Raw genomic sequence first — 13,160 nt, 5'->3', positions numbered from 1 at the left:
ATAGTGTGTGCAGTGAAATTACGCTGTGGTTAGCTATTGTAAAGGGCGCTTGATTACTTTTAAAGAGCGCTCCACTGAACCCGGCCGGAGCCCGGCAGGTGCAGTAGCTTCAAAGTACGAGATTCCTGCACTTTGATTGGCTCTGTAGGCTGCCTGTCACTTGACTGTCACAGGATCAAGAGGACTTGCAGAAGGAGAAAAACACTTATAGCCCAAATAGAGTAGTACATTTAAGAAGCAATGGTGTAAAGAAAGTGGAATTATCTCCGTGGTCAGCGCACAACATGTGCGCCAACACTGCGGAAACCCTCCACAAGCGGGGAACGATCGTTTCAAACGACTATAGTCGCATGTGTGTACGCACCTTTAGTGTGTGTTACGCATGTACACCAAACAGTGCACACACAGCATTGTCTGGTGGACATATTTATGCACTCTGCAGCAGGGCTGTGGAGTCGGAGTCGTGGAGTCGGAGTCGTGGAGTCGGGCAATTTTGGGTGCCTGGAGTCGGAGTCGGGAAAAAATGCACCGACTCCTAATGAATTTGTAACTGTAATTAAAATAGAAGATATGATAAAATGTTCTATTTCTCAGATAATAGTCATTAAAAGTAATGTATATATACAGTATAAATACAGTAATAGCTGTGCTTAGTCCACAAAAATGAAATAAACCAATCAAAATTAGTTACTTGTGCTGCTTCAATAAAGCAGTCCCCGTATTTTTAAGGTCAGATATACATATCTGATTGTGACTGTATATATGATGTGTACACAGGAATCTCTTATATATACTAAATAACATCTATGCTGTAAGTATAAAGCCTGATGTGTAGCCGTGTCACTAATAGAGATAGTCAATGAGGTGGAAATAATTCTGCATTGATGCTGATTTATGCAAATGTATGCACTCCCTTTGCTGATGAAATCAAATAATTTGATATGTTATTAAAATTTGGTTTGGTGACTACAAATTAAAGGGTAACTGAGACGGATGAAAAGTAAAGTTTTATACATACCTGGGTCTTCCTCCAGCCCCCTTCAGGCTAATCAGTCCCTCGCTGTCCTTCACCACCCGGATCTTCTGCTATGAGTCCTGGTAATTCAGCCAGTCAGCGCTGTCCAGCCGCATGCCGCTCCCACAGCCAGGAACATTCTGCACCTGCGCAATAGTGCTGCACAGGTGTAGTATGCTCCTGGCAGCGGAGTGTGTGCATGCGCACTACGCCTGACTGGCTCAAGTACCTGGACTCATAGCAGAAGATCCAGGTGGTGGAGGAGGACAACGAGGGACTGATTATCCTGAAGGCGGCTGGAGGAAGCCCCAGGTATGTATAAAACTTTAATTTAATCTGTCTCAGGTTTACTTTGTTACACAGTAGTACTATACTCTACATATGCACTCCCCACAGAGCTGCAGGGAATCCACTGAGAATGTTGTGCACATTGAACACAGAGGTGTTGTCTGTTTACAATCTCCTTCTTCCCCTGCAGAGTACCTGCACATCATTCTTACATGTACCCACACTTACATTGCCTAGGGCCTGATAGATGTTCTTTGTTCCGGTTTGTACCTTTTATAAGTACTCTTACCAAGGACTAGTTTTAGTCTAAAAGGAATAAATATAGTAGTCTACATATCCTTCTCACTTCAGTTGTCTTGTAAAATTCCTAAGCGTTGGCAGTTAAGAGACGAATTTCATGTTACATACTTTTAATCAACAAAATTGTAATATGCAAATTAGAGGAGTCGGAGTCGTGGAGTCGGAGTCGGTGGATTTTTGGACCGACTCCACAGCCCTGCTCTGCAGCACTGAGTTCCAAGAAAACAAAGCTACACTGTCCCTTTCATATCATTTCATTCTATGAAACGCACAGCTATCTTTATTGGAAAGCAGCGCAAAAGAGTGCTCAGGTCCTCAGCCTAACTGCAACTCTAAAAAAATAAAATAAAAATTGGTTGACGTGCTTCGAAGGTAGTTTATTTTTTATTTGTGGTGTTTTTTTTTTTTTTTACTTAACCATTTACTGACAACCTAACGTATTAAAACGTCATGCTTACCGCTATTAACAGCAACATGACGTTTTAATACGTCCCGCGTTCCCGCCGCTGCTACCGCCGTGTGTCCGCCGCTACCGACGCTTTTTCCGTCGGGCTTCCGTGCTGGGTGATTGGGGAAGAGGACCGAACGGTCCTCTACCCAATCGCAGTGCCTGGAGTGAATGGACGTGACCGCGAACAGCGGCTACGTCCATTCACAATAACAGGAAATGTAACAATTAAATAAAGTGAAGAAAAAAAAAAAAGTGAACATTTCCTATGAGTGTTCACTAGCGCCATCTTGTGGCCAAAAAGTACATTACACCTACAAAATACATTCATTTTCAAGTACATACAGATCATTAATAAAATAACACTTCCAACCCTCTCCCCCCCCCCAAAAAAAAACACTTGTAAAAAAAAAAAAAATCAGCTAAAAAAAATAAATAAATAGTTGCCTTAGGGACTCAGCTTTGTTAATTTATATTTTATGGTGGGAAATTAATTTTAATTTATTACATAGGGGCTTGTAATTATGGCCAGAATAAAAAAAAAACACAACAGAAAAATAACACTTATATTTCAAAATAATATACTGTCGCCATACATTGTGATAGGGACATCATTTAAACTGTTTAATAATCGGGACAACTTGGCAAATAAACCGTGTTTGTTTTATCCACAGGAGAATGTTTAATTTTAAAACTATAATGGTTGAAAACTGAGAAATAATGATTGTTTTTCTTTTTTTTTCGGTTTTTCTCATTAAACGCATTTAGAATAAAAAAAATTCTTAGCAAAATGTACTATCCACAGAAAGCCTAATTGGTGGCGAAAAAAACGAGGTATAGATCATTTTCTTGTGATAAGTAGTAATAAAGTTATTAGGGAATAAAAGGGAGGAGCACTGACAACTGAAAATTGCTCTGGTCCGTTAGGATAAAAACCCTTGGGGGTGAACTGGTTAAAAGGAACTAAAGATGAGAGACATATGAAGGCTGCCATATTTATTCCCTTATAAACAATACCAGTTGCCTGGCAGTGCTGCTGATCTTTCTGGGCGGTAGTGTCTGAATCACACACCTGAAGCAAGCATGCAGCTTATCTCGCCAGAGACGTCTGATCTGCATGCTTGTTCAGGGGCTGTGGCTAAACGTATTAGAGGCAGTGGCTCAGCAGGGCAGCCAGGCAATGTGCATCGTCTAAAAGGACATAAATATGGCAGCTCCCGTATGTTTCTCACCTCGGGTTCCCTTTGATGCTGAAAATGAAATAATAATAAATGAAATAATGTGTTATAACACTACAGATGACTGATGGAGGAGGTTGTGATAGAAACGGAGGCTTCGGCGGGAGAGGAGGTAAGCCTAATGATATCCGCACATGTTTTCATCTGACAAATTTACACTTTTCAATAGATTCAATGTATATAAAATATTTGCCTTCTGTGTGAGAGACCCTAATTTATTTTTATATATATCTTATGCTTAAAGGGAACCCGAGGTGAGAGGGATATGGAGGCTGCCATATTTATTCCCTTCTAAACAATGCCAGTTGCCTGGCAGCCCTGTTGGTCTTCTGGGATAAGTAGTGCCTGAGTCAAAACCCTGGAACCAGCATATGGCTAATTCAGTAAAAACCCTGAGTCAGCTGAGTCAGAGTATCTGGTCTGCTTAATGCTTTTTCAATGTCTATGGCTAAAAATATTATGATAGGTACACACCATACAATGTTCTTGCAGATCGATTATTTCTAACATGTCCGATCTGAATTTCCATTTTTCGATTTTACAGTTGTTTTTCCAACTGATTTTCTGATCGATTTCCGTCCATATCTATGAAAATTGATTGGAAAATCGATCGGAAAATTGGAAAACCAATTGAAATTCAGATCGGACATGTTGGAAATATAATCGATCTGGCAGATAAATCTGCTAGAAAATTGTATGGTGTGTACCCAGCATTAGAGACACAGGATCAGGAGGACTGCCAGGCAACTGGTATTGTTTAAAGTGACACTGAAGTGAAAAAAAACTTAGGATGTAATGTCGGTGTCTCAACAAGCTTATGGCTAATCCAGTAAAAGCTGAGTGAGAGTACCTGATCTGAGGCATGCTTGTTCAGGGTCTATGGCTAAAAGTATTAGAGGCAGAGGATCAGTGGGGTAGCCAGGCAAATGGTATTGTTTAAAAGGAAATTAATAAAAAGTTCTATTCTTTTTTTAAAGGGAACCCGAGGTGAGAGGTATATGGAGGCTGCCATATTTGGGAGGTTTCTACCTTATGTCCCCTCCCCCCAGCCCACCATTAGCTCCATCTCTACATGTACTACAGTCTCCTTCAAGGAACAACAGTAGCCCCATTTCATATACAGTGGTTTGCAAAAGTATTCGGCCCCCTTGATGTTTTCCACATTTTGTCACATTACTGCCACAAACATGAATCAATTTTATTGGAATTCCACATGAAAGACCAATACAAAGTGGTGTACACGTGAGAAGTGGAACAAAAATCATACATGATTCCAAACATTTTTTACAAATCAATAACTGCAAAGTGGGGTGTGCGTAACTATTCAGCCCCCTGAGTCAATACTTTGCTGCAATTACAGCTGCCAGTCTTTTAGGGTATGTCTCTACCAGCTTTGCACATCTAGAGACTGAAATCCTTGCCCGTTCTTCTTTGCAAAACAGCTCCAGCTCAGTCAGATTACATGGACAGCGTTTGTGAATAGCAGTTTTCAGATTTTGCCACAGATTCTCGATTGGATTTAGATCTGGACTTTGACTGGGCCATTCTAACACATGGCTATGTTTTGTTTTAAACTATTCCAATGTTGCCCTGGCTTTATGTTTAGGGTCGTTGTCCTGCTGGAAGGTGAACCTCCGCCCCAGTCTCAAGTCTTTTGCAGACTCCAAGAGGGTTTCTTCCAAGATTGCCCTGTATTTTGCTCCATCCATCTTCCCATCAACTCTGACCATCTTCCCTGTCCCTGCTGAAGAGAAGTATCCCCAGAGCATGCTGCTGCCACCACCATATTTGACAGTGGGAATGGTGTATTCAGAGTGATGTGCAGTGTTAGTTTTCCACCACACATAGCGTTTGCATTTTGGCCAAAAAGTTCCATTTTGGTCTCATCTGACCAGAGCACCTTCTTTCACGTGTTTGCTGTGTCCCCCACATGGCTTGTGGCAAACTGCAAACGGGACTTCTTATGCTTTTCTGTCAACAATGGCTTTCTTCTTGCCACTCTTCCATGGGCAACTTTGTGCAGTGCATGACTGTTGGACAGATTCCCCCACCTGAGCTGTAGATCTCTGCAGCTCGTCCAGAGTCACCATAGGCCTCTTGATTGCATTTCTGATCAGCGCTCTCCTTGTTCGGCCTGTCGGTTTAGGTAGATGGCCTTGTCTTGGTAGGTTTACAGTTGTGCCATACTCCTTCCATTTCTGAATGATCGCTTGAACAGTGCTCCGTGGGATGTTCAAGGCTTTGGAAATCTTTTTATAGCCTAAGCCTGCTTTACATTTCTCAATAACTTTATCCCTGACCTGTCTGGTGTGTTCTTTGGACTTCATGGTGTTGTTGCTCCCAATATTCTCTTAGACAGCCTCTGAGGCCATCACAGAGCAGCTGTATTTGTACTGACATTAGATTACACACAGGTGCACTCTATTTAGTCATTAGCACTCATCAGGCAATGTCTATGGGCAACAGACTGCACTCAGACCAAAGGGGGCTGAATAATTACGCACACCCCACTTTGCAGTTATTTATTTGTAAAAAATGTTTGGAATCATGTATGATTTTTGTTCCACTTCTCACATGTACACCACTTTGTGTTGGTCTTTCATGTGGAATTCCAATAAAATTGATTAATGTTTGTGGCAGTAATGTGACAAAATGTGGAAAACTTCAAGGGGGCTGAATACTTTTGCAAACCACTGTATTCATTCCTTCTGCCATGCACAGACTCTCTCTTTCAACAAGCAGCCCTCCTCTTCTATGCATTTCATGTAAAGTTATCCACTTAGCAATGGCCTATATGGGCTTTTTTTTTTTAAACAATTTTGCCTCCTTACTGGAGTCTTATAATTTGTTTACTCAGGACAGATGTCAGCATATACAACAATAAAGGCAGCCATACACTGGTCGATTGCCACCAGATCGACCAGCAGATAGATCCCTCTGTGATCCAATCTGATCAAAGAGGGATCTATTGGCAGCCTACACTGCAAACAGATTTTTAACCGATTTCACTATGAAATCGATTCACAATCTGTGGAGCTGCCACTGCCGCCGCCCCCTGCATACATTACCTGATCCAGCCGGCGCGAGTCCCCCGGTCTCCGCTCTCTTCTCCGCTCTGGGCTCCGGCTTCACTTTACTTCCTGTCAGGGGAAGTTTAAACAGTAGAGGGCGCTCTACTGTGTAATCTTCCCCCGACAGGAAGTAAGTGAAGTCAGCCGGAGCCCAGCGCGGAGAAGGGACCGCAGGGACACGCGCCAGCGGAACAGGTAATGTATTGCCACTAGCGTCGGTTGCCGGACATTTGAACGCCACTATCGACGCACTTCCGACCCGCCGGCGATCGAGCGAAATTTTACGCGCGGACAGATCGATCAATATTGGACAGAAATCGTTTGATCGGTCAGCGTTTGCGTATCGATTTCACAGCAGATTCAAACACAGTGATTGAATCTACTGTCTATCGGCAGGAATTTGACGCAGTGTATGTGCTTTTCTCCTACAAAACTAATTAATTGCTGGGTAGAATGGCATTTATGAACACATCGCCATTTCTTCTGTAGCACAGACTACTTGGCTTTTTAATCTGGATGTAGATACCTCTAGGGTTGGAGCTGTCTTGAGCGTGGTAGGGAGTTCCAAATGGTAGTGGCAGCATGAAAGAAAGCTATGGGTCCAGGATGGACTTAGGGGGGGGGAGTGACCAAGTTATGAGATCCTGTTAAGGTTGTAGGACCTGTGATGCAGTTACAACACATTCTTCAGGCATCCGGAGCCTCAAGGGGTCGTTAACTGCAATATATTTTTGCCTGTTTACATCATGTTAATACATATGATTATAATTACACCTTTAACTAAATCTGGACTTCTGCTGTAATGTTTCCTTGTGTTGCAGATGTCAGGGAACTTTTTCCCCACCGCAGTCAGTGAGGAGAAGCTTTAGGAAGCACGTGAAAAATCCTTACAAAGGATATTTGGATCCAGTCGAGCCATATTAGCTGTAGATGGGAAATCCAATAAACCCAACCAATGCTCCTATGAAGACATCGTATGGGACAAGATGACACAGCAGTGAGTTCTTATCTGCATATAAAGAATGGAATGATAGGTAGATGAAGATTGCGCTGATATTTCACCTCCCTACAGGGACAGACAGCAGACAAGCCTACAGCTACTTTTGTATTCAAACTTACAGATTAAAAGGTCTGAATACTACATGGACTTATAGAGGAACTTCAGCCTAAACAAACATGCTGTCATTAAGTTACATTAGTTATGTTAATTAAAATAGATAGGTAATATAATCTCTTACCCACCCTGTTTTAAAAGAACAGGCAAATGTTGGATTTCATAAGGGCAGCCATCTTTTTGGTTGAAAGGAGGTGACAGGGAGAATGAGACACAGTTCCAACGGTCCTGTGTGCTGATCATCCCTCCCAGTTGCTAGGCAACGTGAATAACAACATAGGAAATCCCATCATGCTTTGCACAGCATCAGGGATAAAAATCCCGGGCAGTTTTCTTTGATGGGGTGGAGGTAAAAATGCAGCTAAAAATGATGCTTTGGTAAGAAAAACAAAGTTCTGATGCTGTGAAACTGTTAAAGAAACCCTGAGCCTTTTCAGTTCTGCTGAATAGATTTTTAGTCCAGAGGTTCACTTTAAGTCCATGATGTCATCAAGACTCACCTAAACTGGAAGTGGGAGTGTCCTGAACACTCCAATACTCCCTGATGGTTTACTATTTTCTATTCAACATTTTGAGAGTACTCATAGTGACATGTAGCATGATGAGATAAACTCGTATGAGTATATACTGTACACATTCTAGTTACAATTATGCCTTTGTTCTCATTTTAGTTTCAAAGAAGTTTTATTGGTTTAACAATAAACATTACAGTAATTCTGGGTATGTCCACTTCGGGACTAGATATGTTATGATGCTAGATATACAAATTCAACAAGAACAAAACAGATAACGGGTATGCAGATATTCAATATATTAAGCAGTGATATAGTAGAGAAAAGAGTGTTCACTTTAATGCTTTATGTTTAGCACCTATGGAGAGATCATAAGGAAAAGACACAGGATCGGAGTCCAATGAGGTCTGAGGCGTTTTGCCAGGGCTGCCATGTTTTGATAAAGGTATCAAAAGTGTCGTTAATGATTGCAAGAATCCTTTCAGAGATCATTATGTCTAGGATAATGTTGTCAGTTAGTTGAATGGAGAGTGTTTGCTGCAACCATTGTCTTGCTATGTGAGATCTCACTGCTTTAGCTATGTGCTGTGCCAACCGGTGTGGGGGGTGGTTCCACCTGGGGGGCTTGTCCCCAAACAGGAGCATCCCTGGGTCTGGCCCCAATGCAGTTCCCAATGCTGTGTTTATGAGTGCAGTAACTTTCGCCCAGTAGGCTTGCACCACAGGACAGAACCACCATATGTGGGGCATATCACCCTCTCTCCCACAGTTTCTGAAACACAATTTACTTTTAGTTGAGTCAATGTTATGTAGTTTTAGGGGGGTGATGTAGGCATGATGCAAGATTTTATAATTAGTTTCAATATGGGAGTAGTAAGTGCTACCTTTGGTGAGAGTGGTACAGCATTTGGACCATCTTTCTGGGGAAATTGTGATTCCTAATTCTGACTTCCAAGCTTTGAGTTTGCTAAATTCAGGGGGTTGGGAGAGTAAAGCATATAATAGTGAAATGAGGCCACCCTCTAAAGGTCTTAGGTCACACCATGCTTCATAAGAGGTGCGCTGTGGGAGGGGAGAATTTTTTGGGCCAAGGGTAGTGAGGAAGTGATAGATTTGCATTGCTGCAAAGAATTCAGATGGGGGGAACTCAGTTTTCATTTTGAATTGCTCCCAAGTTGGGATTTTATCATTAACCAACAGGTGTTTAAGGTGCGTAATTCCCTTAGTTTTCCACCATCTGAAGGAGCGCGGGTCAAGACCCGGGGCAAACATAGGGCTACCAAAAGTGGGAGAAGGGTTGGTATTTTTGTTTGTAGATTTTTTTTTAATCTGAATAGTCTCCATATGGAGAGAGAATGGGCAGACGGGAGACTGGTGTTTCACAGATGTAGGGACTGAGTGTGTGGACCAGTGTAGCGCTTGAAGGGTATATGGTTGGAGCAAGTCCGTTTCTAGTTGAGCCCATAGAGGGGGGTTACATTTTGAGTGAATTTGAGCCATTTGAGCCATTTGGGCAGCTCTGTAGTATGCTATTAGGTTTGGTACTCCTAGTCCTCCTCTGGTTCTATTTAAGAACATTGTTTTACGGTCTATACAACTTTTTTTATTATTACTTATGAATTTAAAAACGTCAGTTTGAAGTGCCTTGAGGTGTTTTTGTGTTACCAATATTGGGAGTGTGCGAAATAAGTATAAAATTCGAGGGGGGATATTCATGCGCACTGCTTGTACCCTACCTGTCCATGAGATGGCCGGGAGATTCCATTTTTGTAGATCTCTTTGTAGTTGAGAAATCATAGGCTTATAATTTAGATCAAAAAGGTCTGCCGGATTAGTCGATATTTTAACTCCTAGGTATGTAATATATCTATGTTGCAATGTAAACCCTAGTGAGGAGGTTAGGTGGTCTGCCTGAGATCGGGGGACATTAGCAAACAAGACCTCCGTTTTGGATATGTTGAGGCGTAAACCCGATATGGTACCAAATTTCTTTACTAGGTCGATTAGGTTTGGTATTGAAGTATGTGGTGAAGTAAGTGTTAGTAGGAGATCGTCGGCAAAAAGGCTTGCTTTGTAGGATTTCCCTGCCACCGTTAGACCCTGTATATCGGGTGATCTTCTGATTTCCTCCGCCAGAGGCTCAATTACTAGGGCAAATATTGCTGGAGAAAGCGGGCATCCCTGTCTAGTCCCTCTTCTAATTGGTATGTTTATGGGGGTTGATGTGGTAAGTTTTAGTTGTGCTGTGGGGCTTGAATACAACCCATTGATTGCTTGTAGGAAGTTGCCTCCATTCCCCACCCTCTGCAGTGCCGCCCTCATATATTCCCAGTCAATGGTGCCGAAGGCCTTCTCCATGTCTAGTGCAGCAATTGCTATAGGGGTTCTATTTCTCTTGGCGACATAGAGAAGGCCCACAACTTTCCGCACGTTGTCAGGTGCCTGCCTAAAGGGGATAAATCCCACTTGGTCTCTGTGTATCAGTGGTGATAAATATGTGTTTAACCTGGTTACTAGGATAGATGTAAAGAGTTTGTAGTCTATATTAAGTAGGGAGATGGGGCGGTAGTTTTTGACATTCAAATGGTCTCTATTAGGCTTTGGGATCACTGCAATCATGGAGTTTAAGAATTCAGCTGGCGGGGTTTTTCCCAAAAGGATGGAGCTATAATATCTAAGGAGATACGGGGAGAGTTGGGCCTTGAATTTTTTGTAATATAGGGCTGAGAAGCCATCTGGACCGGGGGATTTGCCATTTTTAAGGCGTTTAATTGCGTCTTTAAGTTCATCGTTAGTTATGGGCATGTTGAGGGTTGAGGATTTCTCAGGTCTAAGTGACGGCATTGGGAGCTGGCGTAGGTATGTGTATGGTGAGGTTGAGGAAGGTGAGGTGGGTTTAGGGGCATATAGTGAAGTATAGTAGTTAGCAAATTCCTGATGGATTTTTAATGGGTCGGAGGTGATGTCCCCCTTATCAGTGCGAATTTGTAACACTTTATTTAGGTTATGGGCCTCCTTCAGTTTTCTGGCTAACCAGGTGTTTGGTTTGTTGTGTTGCGCATATAATTTTGATCTGGTCCATCTTATGGCCTTTTCCGTGCGTGATGATAGTATTACATTTAATTGAGCTACAGTAGTTTCAATTTGTTTTTGTAGGTAAAGTGATGGAGTTTGGGCGTGGGCCATCTTTAGTTTGGAGAGTTTGAACTCAAGGTTGGATTTCTGCTCTTTTTTATTACGCTTGTGCTGTGATGCTAGTTTGATTAGGCGGCCTCTGATTATTGCCTTATGCGCGAACCAGAGTGTCGATATCTTTGTGTGTGGGGTGTCGTTCAGCCTGAAGTAGTCTGTGAGCTGTTCCTCAATCTCAAGTACCGTTTCGTTGCTAGTTAATAAGCTTTCGTTGAGCCTCCATGGTGGTCTTGCCATAGGAGAGGTGAGAGAGGTGCAGGAAGTCAGTACCATATCATGATCTGACCATGAGCTGATGTGAATTCGAGAGAATATGAGGTTAGGTATAAGTGATGTGAATAAGTAGATTGCATCTATTCTTGAGTATGTTTTATGTATCAGCTGAAAGGATCCGCACCGTCTTTAAAACAAGTATTTATTGAAGCTCTTTTAAAATGCCATGAGTATAATTAAAGTGCGCTCCGGATCACCATTGACGCACAGCGTTTCGGATACAATCCTTCCTCAGAATGGTTCCAGTACACACTGTCATAATCACACATGCTATGCTAGGGTGACCATGCGTCCTCTTTTCCCCGGACAGGTCCTCTTTTTTAGACCTGTCTGGGGCATCCGGCCGGTTTTGTGAAATGTCCGGGGAAGAAGAGAGCCGTTCGGAGCCGAACACGAGCCGGCTCTTTAAAGTGAGCCGAGCGGCCAAGCACAAGGAAGAGCCGATTCTTCTAAAGAGCCGGAGACTGAGACTACAGTCTCTGATTGGCTGCTGCGGCCAGCAGTGGTGTCTCTAGGGGCGTGCGCAGAGGGCGCATCGCTCTGGGTGTCACCATGGCTAGGGGCTGACACCCAGGCAGGCAGAAGTGCGGTCCTGATGTCAGGGGCAGGCAATATATGTGGAGAGGAGTCTGCAGATGCGGAGAAGGGGCCCGACTTCATTCCTCCCATGCCTCCCCTCCTGTGTCTCACCTATTTGCAGAGCGCAGTGTGCGGCTTAAATGATACAAACTCGATCACCTACCCCTGATGTTCTCTCCGATCGTCCATCTTCATCACTAGCGGCTGCTCTCTCCACATTCTCTGCATGCCACGTGATTACACTGGACGTGCAGGGAGAGCAGGCAGAGAGCGCACGGCTGATGAAGAACATGCACGATCATCACAGAGAAAACTTCAGGGGCAGGTGGGAGAGAGTGTATCATTTAAGCTGCACGATGGGAGAGAGTGTATCATTTTAAGCTGCGCTCTGCAAATGGGAGATGGGGGCTCACTGTGAATGAGTGAGGGGGATGGGGGCGAGGTTGGTCTTTTCTGCGTGCAAGGGGAGAGGGGAGCTGGCAGTCCTCACTCCTAAAAGCTGCAGCTACAACTTTTAAAACTCCCACAGCAGCTGTTACATGCCTGTGCAGACTTGAGGGTGAGTGCTGAACTGACTAGAGCAGTCACAAGCAGGACTGTCAGTGTAACTTGCTCATCCCCCTCCCTCCCCCGCAATGATGCTTTCCCTGTGCAACAAGCTAAGTGCACGGGGAGGAGAACTTATAGGGCACACGCTGCAGGGTGCTGGAGGATTAGATGTCAGGTATTATTTGCTGCAGCTCCTGACTATCCTATCAACTTTTATTGCTCTTCTGTCCTGACTCCTCAACCCTTCCTACTCTAACAGACCCTTTCCTCACCCTCAGCAGGCTGCAGCCAGTCACCTCTCTGCCAAATGCCACTCTCTCCCCTCACTTTTAGCAGCTTGCTGTAATTTATCATCCTGCTGTCACCCTCCCCTGCTGCTAGCTCTCTGCCACCCTTTCCTTGCCTGCTGTCTCTTCTTTGCTACCCTCCCCTCCTCTCCCCTCACTGCCTCCCCCTGTCCCCTCTATACCAGCCTCCCCTCCCCTGCTGACCCTCTCTGCCACCCTCCCCTCCTGTCACCTGTATACTGCCCTCCCCTTCTGACCCCTCTCTGCCACCTTTCTGCCATCCTTCCCTCCCAT

The 13,160-nt window shown here is 43.7% G+C and overlaps 1 protein-coding gene across 5 annotated transcripts in view; it reads left to right on the top strand.

The window, feature by feature from the left end:
• Positions 1 to 13,160, top strand: part of LOC137529006 (tetratricopeptide repeat protein 16-like) — a 417,560-nt gene that overhangs the window by 358,331 nt on the left and 46,069 nt on the right. For 2 of the 5 annotated variants that reach the window (XR_011023555.1, XR_011023552.1), the window contains 2 exons: positions 3,350 to 3,401; positions 7,182 to 7,351. The exons of 2 other annotated variants lie outside the window; for them this stretch is intronic. The gene's annotated coding sequence lies outside the window, so the exon portion shown is untranslated. Of the gene's footprint in view, positions 1 to 3,349; positions 3,402 to 7,181; positions 7,358 to 13,160 lie in introns of those variants that run through there. One more of the 5 variants, XR_011023546.1, reaches the window with a different exon arrangement.

This window comes from Hyperolius riggenbachi, chromosome 8, assembly GCF_040937935.1.
Source record: "Hyperolius riggenbachi isolate aHypRig1 chromosome 8, aHypRig1.pri, whole genome shotgun sequence".
Classification (NCBI taxonomy): domain Eukaryota; kingdom Metazoa; phylum Chordata; class Amphibia; order Anura; family Hyperoliidae; genus Hyperolius; species Hyperolius riggenbachi.
This window is presented reverse-complemented; position numbering and strand designations above follow the sequence as displayed.